The following is a 15311-nucleotide window of genomic DNA, read 5'->3' on the forward strand; positions in this document are numbered from 1 at the left end:
TATTACATAGCAAAGGGGACATTATCTAACCACACAAGCCCCTTAAAAGGAGAGCTGCCTCTGGTTGGTGGCAGGTGGAAGGGCGGTGGATGAGAGATCTGAAGCATGAGCAGGACCTCTGGGGGCCTCAAGGAGCAGTGGTGCTGATGCAAGAAACAGTTTCCCGGGGCCATCAGGAACAAATGCTGCCAGCCACAAACGTGGGCATTCGAGGACTTTTTCTTTAGAGCCCTACTGGGATCCCAGGATAACCAGGGCTCTCAATCCAGCCTGTGGGGCCCTAAGTAGCGAGCTCAGGCAACCTGACCTGAGTTTCTGCCCTGCACCACGGCTGTTGGAAAGGGCTAAGAGTGTGAACGTGTGCTGTGCAGCAGTTAGAGGAGATGCACAAAGCCTAGGGGAGCCTTAGGAAGCTCCTGTAATGGGGAAGCTGGGGGAGGTGTGGAGACTCCGCTCATACAGCTCCCTGCCCTCCAGATTTCCCAGGGCAATAACTGCTCCCAGTTTCCAGACTCTTCTGTCTCTTCTGTGGCTGTTCATGGGATCAGATCCTTGCAAGCACTTCAGTGTGTGACATGTGCATCTGTGGAGCCTAGAACCTGGATTGAGTCGCTGTGAGCACTAACCAAGAGTTACACCCGTGCAGACAGCTCCTGCAGAAACTTCCAGCACACGGACATGAGCAAGCAGAGTGGTCTGACTGCATGGCACCCTTCCCAACAAAGTGAGTCTCTCCTTCCCAAAATGGCATTTCAAAAATTGATTCACGGGACCTGGATACCAAGAAAAAAAAAAAAGAGTTTGGGGTCCCATGGGACTTGTTAGAAAGCTGGAAAGACCAGTTAATACTGAGCAAGCTATAAAAGGAGACTTGGGGAAGGGCCCTGAACTACCTGCACCACACACCTGGTTTATTTCAGCAGTTTTACCAAGCCCTACTTAGCTCAGCCCTACATGTGGATATGCAGTCTCCAGCTAGATTGTTTTGTTTTGTTTTTGTTTTTTCGAGACAGGGTTTCTCTGTGTAGCCTTGGCTGTCCTGGCATTCATCTTGTAGACCAGGCTGGCCTCGAACTCAGAAATCTGCCTGCCTCTGCCTCCCAAGTACTGGGATTAAAGGCGCCCGGCTCCAGCTAGATTTGTATCTCCATTTTACAGATGGAAAGCCTGAGTCCTGGGCTAGAAAGATGGTTCAGGGGTCAAGAGCATGTATTGCTCTATCAGGTCCCCGTCCCTGAGTTCAATTCCCAGTGCCCACACCAGGCAGCACACGACTGCCTAAAACCCTGGTTCCCAGGGATCCAAAGCCGCTGCCACTGCAGGCATCTGCGCTCGTACATGCCCGTACACAGATAGGCACATACCAAGTCCCAGAGAGGTTCTTCTTATTGTCCCAAGTCATACAACTTGTGTCACTCAGGTCTCCATGACTCCGCCCAGCTGATTCCCTTGTTCGGCTCCACACAGATTTCACTGAGACTTTTGTCTCACCTCCTTTCCTCTCTTCCCTCAAATCTGCAGAGGGAGTTGATGCTGACTGCCCTGAAACCAGGGTTCATTTTGACTTTGAGACAGGGTTTCACTATGGTAGCTCCAGCTGCCTGTGAACTGAGAAATTCAACACAGTCTCCTGAAGGTGGATACCCCACTAGCCTGGCTCAAACCTGGGCTTTGATTCCTTAGTGTCCTGCTCTGAGAGAGAACGGCCAGTTGTGTACACCATCATCAAGGAAGGAGCAAAGGCAGTGCCACCTCCTGAGGCCTGCCAGAGTCAGCACACACACGGACAAACACTAGTCCCTCCCTCCCAGTTCCGATATATGCCTGCTCCACCTAGACGGGGCCCTTGGAGTCCTGCCCTGCGACACTTCTTCCCCTAACTCCCAGCTCCTCGGGGCCTCTGATGGATTCTGTCTCATCCCTTTGACCTTCTTGACATTGTTTGGAATACTTTTAGTTCAGTTTGATCAGGGAATCTGAATTTGGTCAGCCCACCCTCCATGCTGGCCAGTCAAACACGAAATTGGGAAGGACTCAAACCCTGGGCTGTGCGCTCTCAAGCAGTCTAATGGGGACTCTCAGAAGGCGGTTCCAGAAAGAGAACCTTGAACCCTGGGACTGTCCCTCCTCCCTATGGGAACACCCCAGCTTCCGACCCCATAGGCTAAAGACTGAAGCCCCATTCCACTGCTTTAGAGAATCAAGGCTCTGGTGTCTCAGGACCCCTCTGACCCTCCTTACCAGAAGAGACCTACCTGGCCTGCCAAGGTCTCTAGGGAGGTGGCAGGTGATGGATGACTGACCCATATACTCCAAGTCTGGCCTGCCTCAAGTTCAGCTCTCTTGTCCTCGCTCCCTCCAGTCTTGAATAGGCAAAGGAATTTTCTGGAATCTTGGTGCAAGGAGTGTTCCAAAAGCAGGGGCATGCAGAGCTCCCGGCTGCCTTCAGTCTGTCTGTCCTACGGGACGGGAATATCCAGGGCGGGGACAGCGAGCGCGTTTCCCGAGAGGCGCCGGCAGAGGGCGCGCGAGGACTGGCGAAGAGGTCCGCTGCCACGCTCCTCTAGGACCCGGGCGTTAGGGAAAGGGTCCCGCTCCTCGAGTGCAGGACCCGCCCGGTGCAGACGCAGATCCACTCCCTTCCGAGGGCGGAGAGACCCTTGCAGCATCCGTCTGGAGTAGGGAGGGACTGAGGTGACCGAGGTGAGAATCGGGTGAGACTTCTTCTCAGACTCATCTCGGGTCAGGACTCTGTGCCTCAGTTTCCCCTTCAGGATTTCTGTTCTTGTTGATGGGAGCTATAACCTGGAAGAGCTATGAGGGAGATGACCGAGGACAATCTGGTCACCCTTTTCTTGGCGCAGCCATCTAGACACACTTCAGCGGTGAAAGAGATGGACGGAGACTGGAGAGAGTGGCCGAGGGACAGGCACGCTGGGCAGCCCGGGGTTGGGAGGGAGCCGAGAAGGACGGTCACAAGGGCTGGGGCGGGGTGCCTATGAGCCTGACGGGCGTCTGCTGCTACCCTTCCGGGCCGCGTTCAGCACTGACTCCTTCGCTCCTCTAGTTCCCCCCACCTCTCCCCCCACCCCCACCCCCAGCGGCGGTGATTTATGGCTGGGCCAGGCCTGGCGACCTTGGACGGATAACTAATGACGGGTCAATAACGCTACAGAAAAAGTGAAGTGATAGAGGGCCGAGGCCCATCCCTTCTGCCCCCTTCCCATCCTCCACTTGGTGTCCATTACTGAAGCCTCCTTGCAAGGGTGGGAGGCTCCCCAAGGCCAAGACCTTGACAGGTCTGGTGGTTAAGCCAGCTGAAATGGGGGTGGGGTGAGACCTGAACACACTGCAGAGACCCCAAGGGGAGGGCCACTTGTGTGGGTCCTAGGAGGAAGTCAGTTTCTGAGAAAGTAAAGGCTTTTGAAATTGCTCCAGGCACACCGGAAGGAGCCTTGGGAGGAAGGCTGTGCAGTAGTCAGCTGGCCCCGCTTCTCCCTGTCCCTTTTCTTCGGCCAGTTCTCTATGTCCTCTCGCTCCTTTCCTCACCAGCTCCCAGGATGTCAGTGTTTGCTTCTGTTTTCCAGACACTTTGCCCGGGGTGGGGGTGGAGGGTTCCTGTTTGCATGAGAACGGGGGTGGCTGGGCATCTGAACTCCTGCCTGCATTATCTGGGGACTTCTGCGGAATGGACCAGTGCCTCCTTTTCTTAAATCTGCCAACTTCTTCGACCCTGTTTGAGATGCCCAGCTCCCACTTTATTTTAGAGCCCTGGGTGGATGTAAACAATCCAGACCTGCCTTGAGTTCCTGCCTCTCAGACAGCAGGCAAAAGCAGAGCCTAGGTGCCAATGTGGGCTTTTCTGTCTCCTGCCTGCCTGTGTGGGGACACGGGAGCTTGAAGGGCTCTCACCGAGGAGGCAGCAGAGGGAGATTCTGAGGCCTGCCATCTGACTCACTGCTTTAAACGGTAATCTCCCCACTCCTCCACCCCAGGGTCCTGGTCCTTCCCCTGCTGGCTCCCCCGTAACTGTTGTCAGCTCTGACTCCAAAGAAGATACCCAAAGACACAGAGACAAGAACATTCTGCATCTAGATTAAACCTATTAAGCCCACAGAACTGCCTTGGAAGTACAGGGCAGTGGGAGTGGCCTCGTGCCTGAGGGTGCCAGACAGTCTCTGTGTCACAGGTGGACTCCTGTGTGAACATCTATCAAGGCATTTACAGAATCATTCAGTGGACCAAGAGCACATGGATGGATGCCCTGTGCTGGAGGAGCAGGGGCCACACCGAGGAGTCCGCAGGACAGCTATGTAAAGGGAGTGGCAAAGGCAGTGACATAGGAGGCAGTGGTCCTAAATGTCCACCCATCCCTTATTCCACCTCCAGCCTTTTCCCTTTTCTAAGCCACAGGCACTACTTACTGCTCTCCAAACCTCTGTGCCACCTCATCCTGAAAACCTCAGGGGTCCCAGCTCCAGGTCTAGCTGCTTAATATTCAAGGTCCATCAAAACATAGGATTCCCTGTTTAAAAGTTATAAGGAGTTTCGTGATGGAGATAGCAGAACTAACATAGCAGGCTCGAGCTTCATGGGATTGCACAGGATGTCCGAGAAGTGAGCCCTGCTTGGCTTCCATCCAGTGACACGATGCTGTACTCTCTCTCAGTTCGCCTGAGCCTGTCTCCTGAAAGCCTCCTGCTACAAAACCTGGGAAAACCTTCCTCTTGTCGCTGGTACCACTCACCTGGACTCCAAGCCCCACCCCCTACCCCCGCTTCTCCCTACATGCCTCTGCTGCTATATCTCTTGCTTAGAACTCAATTCCTCTAGAAAATTCCCTCCTTCGGCCGTCTCCTCCAGGAAGGCTCTTGATTTTCCACATAATAAACGACGCATTGGGTCAAAGCACAAATCACGCTCACGTTCACTCATAGCCATTTGTCTGGCCCCTCCAGCAAGCCTAGCGTTTTAGATGACGGGATGGTGCCCTATTCATCATCAGAGCTCTGCCAGTGCCAGCTGACACCTGCATGGCGGGGGCTCAGTTAATATTTGTTGATGCGGCTGCGGACATCTTCTGCCTGTGTGTTCAGGTTTGGACTCCTGTATACTGAGCAGTCTGCCAGGCCTGTGTACAGGCACACACATCTCTGCTGTACGCGTCCAGATGTCAGTACCGTGTGTGTGCAGTCATACAAGGAACACACGTACACTGCAATATAAGTGTGTTCTCTTCCATCCCCCTTTTAAGACGGGGGTCTCTTCTGTATCTCTGGCTGACTTTGAACTTGCTAAGTAGCTGAGGGTGACCTTGAACCTCTGACCTTGTTCCTTTACTTCCCAAGTGCCAGCATCCTAGTTTATGCAGTTTTAGCGTTCAAACCCAGGGCTTCATGCTTGCCAGGAAAGCACACACTGGACCAACTAAATTACATCCCTGACTCTTGCCTTGTTTGTTTGTTTGTTTGTTTGAACTGGGTCTGGCTAAAGCAAAAGCTGCCTGGAACTCTCCATTCCTCCTGCCTCAGTTTCTTTAGTGCTAGTAATAGAGGTGTGCACCACCACTCCTAGTTTGTAAACCGTCTCTGCAGGAATGTGCACGAATCCGAGAGGCGTGGGTACGTGTGGCTCTAAGCTTGAGTTTATGCTGATAGCTATGTACCCAGATCCATGCGGCAGTAAAGGACGCGTGTGTGCCTGGCCCTGCGAGGTTGGGGTTGTGCCTGGACAAGAGCCGCAGGTGCACCGTGCAAGGACACAGGCGGCTGGCGCGTGTGCAGGCCATGTGTGTGCACAGCTGCGTGTCCTGGCAGGCGGGACGCCCCGTGCGCCCCCTGCGCCCGCTGAGCGCGCTGCTTTGTTCCTCCGCCGCGGGCGGCCGCGTGGTCTCCCCGCTCCCGGCTCGGGCGTCTCCGTCGGCCGGGATTGGCAGCGGGCGGCCGCAGCGCGGCTCCCTCCCCGGCGGGCGGAGTCGGATCGGCTCCCGTTACCGGCGCGGGTGGGTGGGGGTGGGGCGGGGGGGGGGGGCGCCAGGCCATCCATCTTCTGTTATTACAGCGTAATGGGGCTGCTCGGGCGCCCGCCCATTTGTCATCGGCCTCGTTCGCTGATAACGGGCATTTGTCATCACTTTCCTCTGCCAATGTCATCAGCACTGCTGACAGCGGGAGGGGGGCACACGCACATGGGCCTGCTGGACACGCGTTCGTGCATACACACATTAACACATGAAACGTGGGGGGGGCAATGAACCCTGTGTGTGTGTGGGGGGGGGGCACATGCATCTCTCTATATGTATGTGGACCAGAACTCCTGAGAGATGGCTATGTAACAGCCTGTGCAGAAAGGGCCTTGTCAAACAGATGTTCCCAGCTGCAGATCTTCTTCCGCAGCCTTGGGGGTGGGGGCACGCAGGTGGCTTCTGCCAGCTCCCTTTGTGGACTTGCCTGAAACCCCCACGGGCTCTACTGACCTGCAGGTGGCCATCAGCAGTTACCAAAATGTCACATTCAGGCCCCCTGGGATTCTCAGACCCAAGGACTCAAGGGGAGAGGCCACAGGACAGGACAGCCTGGTAGTGGTTGGCAGGACAATGGGCTCCTTCCTCCACACCTCCCAGAAACAGCCCAAGAGTCACCTTTCCACTCCTGGCCCTACTCAGGCTTTTAGCCTAGACTGATCTGTAGCAAGAAAGACTCAGTCAAGACTGCCAAAAGAACTTCCCTCTTGGAAGAAGGACAAGGCTGATTGGTGAAAGGATGGTACTGGTCCAGCAGAGGAGCTTGGAGGAAAGAGGAGCCATTGTGTTCTGTGCCCTCTGGGTGGACCAGGTGCCAGCCCACTCCCGGAAGGGCTACGGCTGTCTTCCTGATGCTGCTTTCTCTTTCCTTCGCCTCAGGGTGGCAGAGGGGACCCCATTAGCCCTTATTAAGCAGACACCTCCCCCATCTCGCTGGTCTCTCGTTGCTTGGCACATATTAGGTGTTCAGTAAGTAGCTCTAGAATGGATAAATGATTGAGGACAGGGCATATGGGGAGGTGGGGGTCCCCCAAGTCCCTCCCAGAAAGGCCACCAGGCCCTGATGGCCCAGATCTCATCTCATATCCTCTCTCTGACTCCCCTCCTTATTTCTTCTGCAGCCCCCCCCCCCAAATTCCCTTTCTCCCTAGGCCTCTCCCTCCTGGGCAGAGGGGGAGGGGGAAGGTCCCTTGGCAGAGCGGGGCTGGCTTGTTCCTTGTAAATGAAGACCATAATTAACATTAAATTAAGGTAATACAAATGAAGGCAACATAGAGGCTGACAAGACGAGCGTTTGGGGAGGCAGTGGGGAGAAGTGATTCATATTTTTAATTTACTGTACGGATGGGCCGTGTGGCTGGGGAGCGGGCGGCTCGCGTGGAGGGGGTGTTGCCCCGCCATGTTTGCTGGGCTTGGAGTGATCACACAATGACTATTAAACTCAACTGTCCATATAATGGGACAGATTCGACATGACGCCCACCAGAGCACCAGCAGCCTGGCCGGGCAGCTTGTAAACCCTGCACGTGGCACCCGCCTGCCCGTCTGCCCACTGCTCACCTTGGCCTCCCTGTCCTGTCCTGGGATAGGACAGATACACCTCAGGGGCCCTGGGAATAGGGTGAGCCAGGGGACCCAGGTTCCCTGCCCACAGTACTCAGGATGGGTGCCGGAAGCATGCTGTGAATGGCTGATGTCACTCCCTGGCTTGGTCTTGACCCAAAAGCCAGGAGGCACTGGGGCTCTGAGGACAGTGCAGAAGGTACTGGTGCCATTCCCATAGCACAGCGGTTCTCGATCTTCCTAATGCTGTGACCCTTTAATACAGTTCCTCATGTTGTGGTGACCCCCCAAACTTAAAATTATTCTCGTTGCTACTTCCTAACTGTAATAAACTGTGATGTAAATGTCTGAGATGCAGGGCCTGTGATATACAACCCCTATCAAAAGGTCATGTGAGCCCAGAGGGGTCACGACCCACAGGTTGAGAACCACAACCATAGCAGCCCTAGTTATTCTTGTCATCTACTGTGTTGTTCTTATAAACACCTTGTGCCAACCCGCAGCACCCCTGATCCATGACCACAGAAAACCTGCTTGCGAGGACAGGGCGTCACCATCTGTATAAGCCCTATCTGACGATGGGGAGTGGTGTAGTCCTCAAGCGTTAAGTGTCTTGGGCCCAATCCTGTCCCTCAAGCTTCAGAGCCTGGGCCTGCAAAGTCTAACTAGGGCACAAGGGCCACACATTCTGCTCTTTGCACCCTGAGGTCTGACAGTGGAGCTCTCTGGAGCCTGGTGTGTGTGTGTGTGTGTGTGTGTGTGTGTGTGTGTGCATGTGCACATGTATACACATGTACTCCTGTCCTCTCTCCAGCCAGAAGGTCCCATCAGTCCCAGGAGAGGGAAGGATTCTGCTTACTCACTCTGTAAGCAGAGCCCCAGCCGCCAGAGCTCTGCTCATCCCTGCTCGTCCCTGGGATGAGAGACGCAAGTGTAATTTAGGTTTTGATATTATGAAAGTCTCGCTGCTCTAAAACAGCGGGGCACTCGGTGCCTCATTAATAAAGGATAAACTCGGAGTCTATTTACAAGGCACTTTTTGGGGTTATTTACTCTCCAATATACATATGTAATGTTGCGCATACTTACCGCTAGGTAGCTCTTCCCTCAAGCCGGAGCCTCCTCTTCACCCTGAGAGGGGCTCTGCTGGGAACTGAGGGTCACCAGAGAAGAGGGGTTCCAGGGGCCACACCCCTGGCGAGAGAGGAAAGGTAGAAGATTCTAGAACTTAGACTGGATTGGGTGGTAGAGGTACAACCATCCCTGAACCTCAGCAGCCCTATCTCTGAGGCCAGCTCTCTAGCCTTCTGCCTAGGCCCTGTCTTTGGTATCAGACTAGGGCAGCCCTGCTTTCTGCTCATGGTCTGTCCTAGCTCCAGCCTGACCACCTGCACACACAGGGCAGAGCTTGGACGGCTTTCCGACAGAGGCTAGCCCGTCCTCTGGAGCTGAATCTGCAATCCCTCTGTATCGTGTCCCAGGCCTGCCCATTCCTCGAGGTCCCTCGAACTGGCAAAGTCTTTCTTGCAGTAAGGGGAGTCCACCTCCCAGTTCTTGGTGCCGTTAGCCTGGCTGTGTTGGGATGGGTTCCTCACAGAGCCTTAACCTACATCTTTCTCTGACATGGGCACATCCCTGGGGGCTCTATTATTAGTATTATTATTTATTATAGTTTTGCTTTTGTGACTATATAGCCTAGGCTGGCTCAGACTCAGAGATCCACCTGCCTCGGTCTCCTTAGAGGCATGCACCACCATTCCAGGACTCTGGGTGAATAAAATTTTTTTTTTTAAATTGTTGGACTGGACAATGCACATGTGTTTGCCTGTGAAGGGTTCCCTTCTTAGCCCCATTTTATAAGTGAAAAACTGAGGTCAGGGAACTCCCCCTGTGGGTTTAACCCAGAGTTGAGTTTGTGACCCTACCAGCTTCCTAGACTTTTGGGAGGCTTGTGTTTGTTCCTCAAACACAACGGGGAATGCAAACAGCCTGTGGCTTCCAGTAAGGAGTACAGTTCCCTCTCGCTTGATCACTGGATTGCTCACTGACCTTAGCCTTGGGCCTGGGGAATCTGACTGGATGGGCCATGTGCATGTGTGTGTGTGTGTGTGTGTGTTTGTGTGTGAAGGGGCAGTGGAGGACCCTGCCTTGGGCAGAAGGCCATGAATCACAAGGGAGCTCTGAATTCCAGCCAACAAGGTGGGAATCTTGAGGATAACTGTGCTGTGTCTGGGGAGGGTGTGTTGGGGTGGAGACATAAGTCTGAAGAAGGCAATGCCTGGCCAATTGGACCAAGGAGACATCTGGTGGCCAGTAAGGGACCTGCAGCCTTTTTACCGGAGCACTAGGTGGAGGTATCAGGTCTCCCTGACCCTTTGGGGACTCCTATGGATCCAGGAGAACATCAGACCTTGAGTCTACTCCAGGGCTGGAACTCAGAGGACAGACAATTGGTCTCTGATCCTCTTCTCATCCTCCAAGTAGGAGGAGAGTGGACCTGGGCAGGGATGATGGTTACAGGAGGCCCTGCTCCACTACCCTTGGTGGACAATGAACCATCGTCACCCCGATGAAAGCAAGTGCATCCTGGGAATGGATGAGTGGCAGAGAAAGCACCTTGTGCCCAGCACCCAGAGGCTGCTCCTATAAGCTCCCCCTTGGAGCTGGGGAGCCAAACTGACTGCAGAGCTCCTGGGACACCCAGATAGAGACTGAGGCTGGAACTGGGGGTACAGTCAAGGACTAAGGTCTGGATTGGAGTATCAAGGTTGGTCAGAAGATCTTGAGGCTGGGGTCCCAGGGATAAGGGTCCTTGTCATCAGAAGAGGGGAGTAAGATCATTACCAAACCCAGTCGTGAGCCCCTGCAGATACCAGAGGTCACAGGAAGTCCCAAGGGCTGTCTAGAATTTCTGGGCACATATTCTCTCTCTCTCTCTTTTTTTTAAAGATTTATTATTATACACAAATACACTATAGCTGACTTCAGACGCACCAGAAGACAGTGTCAGATCCCATTACAGATGGCTGTGAGCCACCACGTGGTTGCTGGGATTTGAACTCAGGACCTTCGGAAGAACAGTCAGTGCTCTTACCTGCTGAGCCATCTTGCCAGCCCTTGGGTACACATTCTAAGGGTATCTGGGCTCTTGCCAAGGCCAAAGGGGGTGTATACAGGGGCCAGGCTAGGAGACTAAGTCTGTTCACTAGAAAGTACAGCAAGGCTCTGCTGGGCCATGTTGGCCTTTGCTCTGGCCCAAACTTCTGAGACCACAGCAGGGTGTGTGGTAGGGACTGGGAGTCTCCCTGAAGGCAGACTTTTCATTACCTGAGTTAGGTGACTGGCCACCAGAGTGGAGGAGAGATGGAGTTCTCTGAGAAGCCTGGCTTCTCCTGCTTCCACCTTCTGGCATAGCACACCCTGGCTACCTGTCAGTCACTCTTTTTTTCTGCCTAGGGCATTGGTTGCCCCATGGAAGTGTATTGAGACCTTGTTTCTTTTGAGGGTTCTAAGGCCTATTAGTGTGAGTGTGGTCCCACTCAGAGACTAGGAACCCTGAGCATAGGACTGGGTCACCTGAGACAGGCTGGAGCTGTGTCCATACTGATGGAGAGTTAGTGGCCTCCGACTCTCAGTCCTATATGCTATGGTGGCCCCTGGCCTGTTCTTTAGGGTGTGGGGACTGACCCCAAGGGAGAGAGTACGGGTGGGGAGCCAGGAACTGGCAGGCAGGCAGAGGGGAGGGAGGGGAGGCACTGACAGCAGGACAAATGCTTGTAATTTTATAACCAATCTCAGCGTGTCCATGGGGGGCCGTTTGTGCCTCCACTCAGGACCAATCAGCCTGACAGAGCTATGAGTCTGCCTGAGTGAGTGTGAGCAGCTCCCCCCTGCGCCACTTACTGCAATCTCATTACCACCCAGCTTAAGGCTGGCCAGAGCTGAGGACCCAGCAGGGTAAGGGAGTCAGCCCAAGCCAGAGCAGGGGCCACAGGGATGGGCCTTGTTCGAGATCCCAAGGATAAGATCATGGATGTCGTGGAGAGCCAGGGCCTCAAGGGGAGGACACAGGAGCTCAGGCGATGCTTAGCAAGCACTGTGGAGTGCTGGACTAAATTTAGGATGTGGACAGGGCTCAGGCCCTGCCCTCAGGGGGCTTGCAGTCTGCTGTAGGTAGTGTGACAGATGGCAGGTGAATAGGCCTGGGGAAGGTGAGGATGGAGGAAGGCGACCTGTAGGCAAGGAGGAAATGGACAGACAAGGAGGACAGGACAGGAGAACAGAGAGCAACGGACCAGCATCGGGCCAGGGGCTTGAAGAGGGAGGGAAGCTGGTAGCCACTTCCAAAGTGCAAGTAGAACAGAGCTCAGAGGGAGAGATGCCACCCATGGGAGACCAGAGGGACATTGGGGGAGGGTTCACTAACCAGTGGTGGATGTTATAGGATGGCCTTGCTGGATATCTGGCTCTGGGGATGGCTGTATGCCCATTAGTCTCTCTAATTGTCAAAAATCTAATTTAGTGTCTGGAGCCTGGGCCGGCCTCGGGTTAAATGGAGGGAGGTGGGCCCGGCCATAAATCTGCCCTCTCAGCCCAGGCTGGTGCTAATTCTGCAGTTAAGTGAAGGGGTGAGGGGAGCTGTGGAGAGGGGTGTCCTTGATGACCCTGTATGCCAGCCCCCAGGTGCTAAGTCACAGCCAAGCCCTCCTCTCTCATAGGAAGCAAAGGCTTGCCTGGGGAAAGCCTACCTGGGTCATGCCGGGAGGTGGGGGAATGCCTCAAGTGCACAGTGAGCTCAGGGCCACCTGAGCAAGGAGGTGGGTCATGCACTCATGTGCTACAGCTTCCCTAGCATGTGCAAAGCCCAGAGTTCTATTCCCAGCCCTTGAAATAAGAACCCCATGGAATTCCCTCAGCCACCAGCCCCTCCTGGTGCCCCTATGGGGGCTCTACTCTAGGAAAGCGATGGGGGATGGGAGGGTTGTTTCTTCCTGATAGAAAAGTCATGCCTTATGCAACAAGGGCCTCCTGGTGAGGGAAGTTACATTGTTGTCATCTACTAGGTGACTGCTGGGGGCAGCCTCAGCCACGGGGAGCACATGACATATTCACTAGAGGCATGGAGGGTAAAGTGCCACCTTCCTTTGGGCTGCTTGGCCTCTTTGCTTGGGGCCCTGGACAGCTCCTCAAGGCCTCCTGTGGCCTGAGGTAGTGGTGAGAGCTCTGGACCTGGGCTTGGTAATGACCTCGCTCCCCTCAGAGCTACTAATTGAAAGCAAGGGGCGTGGTGGGCGCAGCAGGAAAGGCTGGGGGACTGACAGGGTTCCGAGAGGTTCTGCTTCCATGGGGGAGGAAAACAATTTCTCCTGGCTTCAGCTCCATCTCACCAGGCACCCACCCGGCCTCTCCTGCTGCTAACGAAGTGCCTTTAATTAGCAGCCTAATAAAATGCTCTTAATTGGCAAGAGCCAATCAGGAAGAAGCAAAGTCTCTTCTTAGTCATTGCTGATGGCTGCCCGGTCCTAGGTTTAAAGGGAAGAGGAACCACAGCCTAGCCTTAAGAAGGGCTGTCGCCTCGAACAGGCCATGTACCTCCACCTGGGAACAGGGTCTGACACTGGGATTAAGGTCTAGGCTCATGGCCTCAGACTCTGTCCTGGGCTCAGGAGCCAGATGGCTCAGACCGTTGTAGCAATGGAGGGATATTTGCTGACACCCCGTCCCTGTAACTCTCTGGGTTCTGCCTGTTAAGGGAGCAGACATGCTTGTTTTTACCTACACAAGGCCAGGAGACCTTACACTACCATTTTCTAAGCTCCACTGGAAGCCGGTGACATTGACCACAGACCAAGTCTACCTTAAGGGTCACAGTTCCTCGGTAAAACAATGTGGCCACAGCCAAGGGAAAGGACTAGACACAGTAAAAGCCCATAGGTCTTTTAACAAAAAGATCAATTGGTTCTGATAAGAATCCTGCGTGGGTCACCACCCGGAGGGGCAGGAGGCAGTCTTTCCCTTTGATGGTCTTCATCTTGTGCATATTTCTGTGTATTGGTCCTTGGGGAGAAGAGGGGCTCACTGGAGAGCAGCACTGTCACCCCCAAGTGGCTTATGAATGAACACGTGATGGAGCAGAGTGGCCTCCATCCAACAAAGCAGAGAATAGCTCAGATTCGAGGTGTGTCATGATGAGCAACTCGCATCAGACCTCACTGGCTCTTCATGACACAGCACAGGATGACTGATGTGCACGCCAGGGGCTGTCTCTTTACAAGTCAGTCCTGACTTTAGGGTTTTTTTCCTTCCATCTTTTTTTTTTTTTTTTTTTTTTTTTTGGTTTTTTCAAGGCAGGGTTTCTCTGTGTAGCCTTGGCTGTCCTGGAACTCACTCTGTAGACCAGTTCCATCTTTTTAAGGTAGGATCTTGCCATGAATCTCTTGCTTCGACCTCCCAAGTACAGCATGCACAACTGGCGGGACCTTCGTTTTCTTGAGACAGGGTCTTACTACATAGCTTTGGCTAGCCTGGAACAACGAAAACCAGGCTAGCCTTGAACTCAAGAGATCACTTGCCTCTGACTCCCCGGTGCTGGTATTAATGACATGATCTGGCTCTTGGTTAATGGCTCTTGGCCTCGTGAAAGGAATAATATGTTTACTGTATACTTCTTTCATCTGTATGCTGGCAAACTCAACCATCCTTAGGACGTTGGGTCAGAGAGAGAAGACACTTAGAAAATTCGCTTTAATCTTGTATTTGTAATTTACTTTCCCCCCCCAAACAGTTAAAAAACCAAAACACACTGTTACCATCATCCTGACTTGTGAACATATTGGTACATTGACTACACATCACTACAACATAATCACAAAAATTAAAGCGGTCAGCACTGGAGAATCTAGAAAACAAAAAGCGAACAAGCAAAAGCCCTGGCTCACACTTGTTGCCAGGCCTGTTCCCATGCTGGCATCCACTGAACACCCTCAGTCAGTTTGCTAGGGCTTAAGGGTCACCGCTTTGGGAAGGTATCGGTTTCCTTGATACCCAGAGATCTAACCTATTGGACCTGTCCTTAAATGTTGTCTGAGGGACACATACCGTCCCCACCCCCCTACTTAGAAGCTAAGTCAGATAATTGAGTTTGTTGAGAAGCGAGTGTTTGGGAAGTCAACTGTCTCTGGGAATTTTAGGCCACAGGCACTGGGCCTGTGTCATTTATTTTGAGACAGGGTTGCTAGCCATGGAGGGTCCTGGGCGGCAGCGCAGTCCATCCCTCCCGCAAGCCGGCAGCCACTGTCTCCCTGCTTTGGTCTCTCTCCTCGGCTTTAAGGATTCTGATATCATCCGTGAACTACAGTTTCAAGACAGCCAGCAGCAAAGCTCACCCTTTATTCCGGGGATGGCTCCCTCTCGTACTGACTGCGCTCACTGTGGTTAAGCGGGCTCTACACTGCCACAGGTCATGTGCGTGAGTCTAGGATTGACCCTATTGGAAGTCTCTGGTGCATTTGAAACTGCTGAGTGTAACCAAACGGGGATAGAGATTAGTGTGGCCTGCAGTTCCACTGTAAACTGGCCATCACCAAAGGTTGCAGCCACAGGGCTGGGTACCTGCATGCTTCATCTTCACCTGAAAGCATCCTTGACACTTCAGAACACGTTTGCAAGCCTAGCCCGCAGGCCTGCACTAATCTGAGTGGTCTCCCTCCTTCAGATGCAGGACTGG

Source organism: Mus caroli, unplaced genomic scaffold (assembly GCF_978045245.1).
Source record: "Mus caroli unplaced genomic scaffold, Mus_caroli_1 scaffold_20, whole genome shotgun sequence".
Lineage (NCBI taxonomy): Eukaryota > Metazoa > Chordata > Mammalia > Rodentia > Muridae > Mus > Mus caroli.